This window comes from Coturnix japonica, chromosome 1 (genome assembly GCF_001577835.2).
Source record: "Coturnix japonica isolate 7356 chromosome 1, Coturnix japonica 2.1, whole genome shotgun sequence".
In the NCBI taxonomy this organism is placed as follows: domain Eukaryota; kingdom Metazoa; phylum Chordata; class Aves; order Galliformes; family Phasianidae; genus Coturnix; species Coturnix japonica.
The window spans coordinates 160,613,355-160,620,062 of NC_029516.1; the positions used below are offsets into that span (position 1 = coordinate 160,613,355).

At 50.1% G+C, this 6,708-nt stretch overlaps 1 long non-coding RNA gene across 1 annotated transcript; it reads left to right on the plus strand.

Annotated features, from left to right (window-relative positions):
• Positions 1-2,524: 2,524 nt before the first annotated feature.
• LOC107308342 lies at positions 2,525-3,081 on the plus strand. The gene is made up of 2 exons (XR_001552756.2): positions 2,525-2,673; positions 2,935-3,081. It is a non-coding gene; the product is annotated as an uncharacterized LOC107308342 (long non-coding RNA).
• Positions 3,082-6,708: the final 3,627 nt, after the last annotated feature.

Here is a 6,708-nt window from a genome sequence, read left to right on the forward strand (position 1 = left end):
GCTGCAGCTCCAAGATGCAGGAGCACATGGACACAAACCTCCCAGGGAGCTGGCAAGGGGGCTTGGCCAGGGATGAAGGTGGAAGGCCTCATCTCAGAGGAATGTTCGACAACAGAGGAAAAGAGCTGTGAGAGAAAACAAGTGGTGTCATAGAGATGAGGCATGTGGTAGCTGGGAGGGAAGGGGAAGTTCGTCCAGGTTCAGTTCCAGGGGATTAATGACTGTCAGTGGGGAAGGCTGGCACAGGATTCCTGCTTCAGATTTCAGCACTTGTGTTCCTCTTTCTTCCAGCTTAATTGAGTTATGATGATCACAGTCATTGCATTCTTCAATGAGAAGAAGGCTCAGGGGCTGGGATGTCCCTCTGCAATTCCAGCAATTACAGTTCCAGCAGCCTGCATCTGAGAGTTGCATGGAGGGAGAAAAAGTGCTTTTAAGCAGAAAATGCTAATGTATTTTAAATAAACCAGGTTATTCTGATGTGAAACACTGAAGTCTGAGGAGTTCCTGGAGAACACAGGGTTCCTGCCATGCTGCCCATGCTCCGGATGGGAATGTGCTTTGGTGCAGGATAAATGGATGAGGCTGGGCACAGCAGTAAAGAGTTAAAACCAATTACCTGGCAAGAGGAATTAATTACTGGAATAAAAGTGTGAAGTAATCACAGGGCATTCGCTGCAATATTTCACTGCCTCTATGAGCAGTTAACAGGCACTGTCAGCTGAGCAGCTTGGGGCCTGTCCCAGCACACCATATAGCACCACGCTCACCATAAATAACAGGTTCAATACATCTCTGCTTCCTCCCAGCTGGACCTCCAGGTCCCAGAGTTTTGTAAAGTTAACCTTCTCCCGGGGGTCAAGTACCAGAAATGCCTGTGCTTGAGCAAAATCTTTTCTTTAAAGCTTTCACAAGTGTGAGATGAATGCTGGCTCTGAGCCCAGCGCTGCCCGAGTGCCCAACACACAGGTTTGGTTGGCAGCTCCCAAATGAGGCAGTGCCTACCAGAACCACAGGATGGGGCTTCTCCTCCTCCTCCAGATACAGGAATATACAGGAGGGTGCCGAGAATTTGTCATCACTTTAGGCCTGGAGGGAGACGAGCGTTATTTGAGTTCATTCCTGGGAGAGCATTTTGCTGGCGGCTGCTCTGACTATCGGCCTCAGGCTGCAAACACTTGACCCAAATCCAGGGACAGAAGGAAAAAGCCTTCAGCCCATCCTCACGGCCTGCGCCCCATCCCTCCAAAACAAACAGACCACTATGTTTTGGCTTAGCAAAAACGTTGAAATAAATTACATTTGATACAAGTCATAGCCCTATTTTAGAAGTGCAAGCTGCAGTACTGCCAGAACACACCGCACAGCCAGCACTGCTGCTCCCAACACAAGGGGCCTCCAGAGACTTCGGAAGATCCCCAAGGAGACTCCACAGCCCTCATGTAGCCAGTGCCAGTTCTCTGTCACCTGCACAGCAAAGCAGTGCTCCTGGTGTTCAGAGGGACCCTCCCGGGTGCCACTTTATGCCCACAGCCTCCTGTCCTGGCACTGGGCACCACCAAGCATAACCTGGCTCCATCCTCTCTGCACTCGCCCTTCAGTTCTCTATGGACACTGATGGGATATTCCTGAGCCTCCTCTTCTCAAAGTTGAGCAGCCCATGGTACTACTTAATTCTGGTAAGCTGGTTCATAATGTTTTCTAAATCTGTTAATTACCGAAGATGTCCTGAAGAGAACTTATGCTAAAAGTTCTGAAAGATCTCAAACACTACATTGACTTCCTATATGTCAAAAAGACTAATAAAATCAAGATGTTTGGCCAGAGGTTTCCAGAGGCAAGTTTAGGTTGGATATTAGGAAGAATTTCTTTACAGAAAGGGTAGTTAGGTACTGGAATAGGTTCCCCAGGGAGGTGGTTGAATCGCCATCCCTGGTTGTGTTTAAGAGCCGTTTGGATGTGGTGCTCAGGGATATGATTTAGTGTAGGGTTTTTAGAGTTAGGGTACTATGGTTAGGCTGCGGTTGGACTTGATGATCTTCAAGGTCTTTTCCAACCTGGGTAATTCTATGATTCTATGATTAAACAAATGTTTCATACTTATAAAGGGAACTAGATGCAGTGTGACCATGCTTTACCCACTTGGCCCACAAGCAGAAAGACCTAAAACTGCAGCAAGGAAAAGAACAGAGGAAGATGACTTTGCTGACAAAGAACTGGGAGAGGATTTGCTTCCAGAATAATGTGTGGTCCACTCCAGATCTTTTCTTCTAAAATTTTTAGCCATGAAAATGCCTCTTTGAGATGGTTTTGTACCAGGTTTTAATGAAATAATTGTTGAAACACTTTATGTTTGTGGTACCAAATATTAAACATTTTGGATTTGAAGATACGGTGTGTTTTACGATTGGTTATTTTGCTTCTTCATTAGAACTGCAAAAAGCAAACTAAATCAATCAATAAGACGCTGGCAGTTGAGGGGCGGGGCTTCCATGAGCTCCCAGCGTCCACCTGCCATGGTGATGTGGAGGCAGAGTCACAGAGGGTAGAACGGTGGAACCCCCCCTGCAGGTATATAAAGGGCAGTGCCAGTGAGCCGGCAGTGCCAGTGAGCCGGCAGCCCAGAGCAGAGCGGACAGCGGCAGAGCGAGCAGCAGCAGAGCAGGAGCTGAAGTGAGAAGGGAGGGGAAACGCAGGGGCTGCAGTGAGAAGGGGTGGGGAGGAGCAGGGGCCGAGGGGAGAAGAGATAGGGGGAAGCAGGAGCCCAGGTGAGAAGGGATGGGGAGAAGCAGGGGCTGAAGTGAGAAGAGATAGGGAGAGGGAGGAGTGGATGGGCACGGTGTGGAAACACAACTGTGAGTGTAGTCCAGGCGCTTCTGCTCCTTCGCATCACCCGTGAGCGCGGGTGGTGGAGGAGGGTTTGTTGTCTTCTAGGCCAGGGACACGGACACGGCTGGAACACGGCATGCTCCTGGTGTCAGCCCTGCAGCTGTCAGTGCGTGAGGAGAGCGCTGCACCTCCGGCCCTCGCTGCTCTGTGACAGTCTCCGGGTCTGCCTCCCAATAAAGCCTGATTCGTGAATCCGTTGCTTGGTGCCTCTCCTTTGTGCGGTCCCTCTTATGACATCGAAGCGTCTTTACACGTGTGTGCCTGTGTGTGGTGTGTGCGCTTGTAGACACGGACAAAGCGTCCCCATGATACACGCAGAGACCAAACCTCTGCTTATTTGACACCCTTCCCCGTATCCAAGAATCTCTGCACTGACAGCACAATGAGCTCTGAGGTCACAGAACCGCAGCGCCCTATGACAGCCCGTGAGCCAACCGCCATGTGCTCATCCAGCGCCGTGATGCGGGAGGCCATGAGGCCGGGGCACCCCGTGCTGCTCGTACAGCCCGCAGCGTGGGCTCAGCCGTTGCCAGGGGCACAACGGGACAGTTTTCAGCCGAGGCGTCAGGGCGGGGAGCACGTTAGCGCCTCGGCTGTTTTCTCTGACAAACATCAGTTCTCCTTCGTGCTTGATCCGCACCGATTCAAGCACTGTCTCCCTCCAATTTATAGGAGGGAGGCAAGGTTCTTTGATATGTGTATACCCAGCGTGAGATTAAGAAGCACCGGTTCAAATGTTGGTCCAACCAGTTTATTAAAGTCCTAGCCGTTTTTAGGGAGATTGGGAAGGGAAGGTGGGCGATAGGGAAAGTAGGAAATATAAGGAAGGAGTCTTTGCAGACAGCAAAAGAGATAGTCACCACCGTGGGTCCAGCGAGGTACACAGTAGGTCCGTGGATCTCAGGAACTCATCTGATCACCGCGGGGGATGGGAGACAGCCAGGTTGCTCCACAGCAAGCCGGTCCCGGGGTTCTTCCGAGGAGGTTTTCCCCTCAGGGAATCTCCGTCAAAAGTGTCTTTGGGAGTTTGTCTCCAAAGTCCCCAGTTTAGCAAGGGCCCTTTATCCTCCATTTCTATGGGTTTTTTTTTCTCCTTAGTTTAGTGTGACATACCTGGCCCAAGAGATAAGCCATAAGGGAGTGGTGCCTTTGTTGCCAGGCACAAGCATTATCACCTTTCGCAGTGGTCAGCTCCTCCAAGCCGCACCCCTGAGAAAGACTGCCTGTCCTGCTTGCAATCATGAGCAGAGGTGCTGTGTCACGATGACACCCACCATTCACTCTCCTAGAGAGTTAGCAGTTGCCCATCAGAAAGGCCTCACAAAGCAAACTTTGAGACAATAAAAGAAAAACATTTCCATCCTTTACAAGCATGGCTCACAATCAAGCTGTGTTTCACCAACCTACCGGTCTGTTCTCTGCATTGCGTGCTCCTTCTTTCCTTCAGCTCGGGGCTGGGCTCTCTCCCCACCGGAGTGCTCGCCTCTTCCGTGAGCGTCCGCGATCCTCCTGGTACGCGAGGCCAGGAGAGATGCGGCGAGGCGTGGGGCGCTTTTCCCTTTTTCCGCTTTTTTCTAAAGATTTCGCTCCTTTAAATAGGATCATTCCAAGCTGGGGTTATGTCACGGTTTGAATGAAAAATCCACCTGCGTCCGTGACTGGGGCCATGGGCCCCGGAAGGGCCCTAGGCCAAAAGGAAAAAGTTAATTAGGAAAAGAAAACAGCGGCAACGATGTAAGGAGGCACACTTATTTACTAAATACTATATCGAAATACAGGATAACACAATAGAATACAATATAATTGAAAATTGAGCTAACAAATCAAGCAAAATAGGAGAGAGAATGAGTCCCGTAACTGAGAGGCCTACTGTGAAATCTAGGTGAACGGCTGAAGAATCCAAACACACTCCCCTGAACGCCAGAACTCGAAAGACGTCAGTCTGTTCTGCGACCGAGTTAATATAGAGTCCAGGTCCCGTGACCTATCGTGTTGTTCTCTGGGAGATGTAGTCTTCTTCTATAAGTTGCAGATTCAGTAAAATTATTCATGCTTTATATGATGTTATGATGTGGAATACTGATAGCAAAATTACAAAATTATTAAACCATGACAGGTTACTTTTGCAGCATGTTGCTGTATTTATTCTTCTGCCATGTAAATCCAGCCAAGAAGGCCAAAGGCATCCTGGCTTGTATCAGGAATGGGGTGTTGAGCAGGACTAGGGAAGTCATCCTGCCCCTGTACTCGGCATTGGTGAGGCCTCACCTCGAGTACTGTGTTCAGTTTTGGGCACCTCAGTACAGAAAGGACATGGAGGTGCTGGAGCAGGTCCAGAGAAGGGCAACAAGGCTTGTGAAGGGCTTGGAGAATCAGCTCTACGAGGAGAGGCTGAGGAAGCTGGGGCTGTTTAGTCTGGGGAAGAGGAGGCTGAGGGGAGACCTTATCGCCCTCTTCCAGTATCTGAAAGGTGCTTACAGTGAGAGTGGAGCAGGTCTCTTCTCACTGGTGACAAGTGACAAGATGAGGGGAAATGGCCTCAAGTCGCGCCAGGGCAAGTTTAGGTTGGATATCAGGAAGAACTTCTTTACAGAAAGGGTAGTTAGGTACTGGAATAGGTTCCCCAGGGAGGTGGTTGAATCGCCATCCCTGGTTGTGTTTAAGAGCCGTTTGGATGTGGTGCTCAGGGATATGATTTGTGGTAGGGTTTTAGGTTAGGGTACTGGTTGGCTGCCGGTTGGACTTGATGATCTTCAAGGTCTTTTCCACCTGGGTAATTCTATGATTCTATTGATTAACAAATGTTTTCTATACTTTAAAGGAATAGATGCAGTGTGACCATGCTTTACCCACTTGGCCCACAGCAGAAGGACCTAAAACTGCGCGAAGGAAAGAACGAGGAAGATGACTTTGCTGAAGAACTGGGAGAGGATTTGCTTCCAGAATAATGCGTGGTCCCTCAGATCTTTTCTTCTAAATTTTTAGCCATGAAGAATGCCTCTTTTGAGATAGGTTTTGTCAGGTTTAATGAAATATTGTTTGAACACTTTATGTTTTGGTTACAAATATTACATTTTGGATTTGAAGATACGGTGATGTTTTACGATGGTATTTGCTTCTTCTTAGAACTGCAAAAAGCAAACTAATCAATCAATAAGACGGGCAGTTGGAGGGCGGGTTCCATTGAGCATCCACAGCGTCCACCTGCCATGGGTGATGTGGAGCAGGTCACAGGGTGACAGGTGGAACACCCCTGCAAGGTATATAGGCCGCCGTCAGTAGAGCCGCAGTTGCAGTGAGGGCAGCCCAGAGCAGAGCGGACAGCCCGGAGAGCGAGCAGCCAGCAGCGAGGAGCTGAAGTAGAGAAGGGAGGGAAACGGCGGGGCTGCAGTGAGAAGGGGTCTGGGGGAGCAGGGGCGAGGGAGAAGAATGGGGGAAGCAGAGCCCAGGTGAGAAGGATGGGGAGAAGCAGGGCTGAAGTGAGAAGAGATTAGGGAGAGAGGAGGTGGACTATGGGCACGTGTGGAACACACTTGAGTGAGTCCAGGCGTTCTTGACTCCTTCGGCATCACCGTGAGCGCGGGTGGTGGGAGGAGGGTTTGGTTGTTTTCTAGGCCAGGAACGGACAGGCATGGAAACGGATGCTCTGGTGTACAGCCCTGCAGCTGTCAGTGCGTGAGGAGAGCGTGCTCGGCCCTCGTGCTCTGTGACAGGTCTCCGGGTACTGTCCTCAATAAGCCTGATTCGTAGATCGGTTGCTTGGTGGCCTCTCCTTTGTGCGGTCCCTTTTGACATCGAAGCGTCTTTACACGTGTGTTG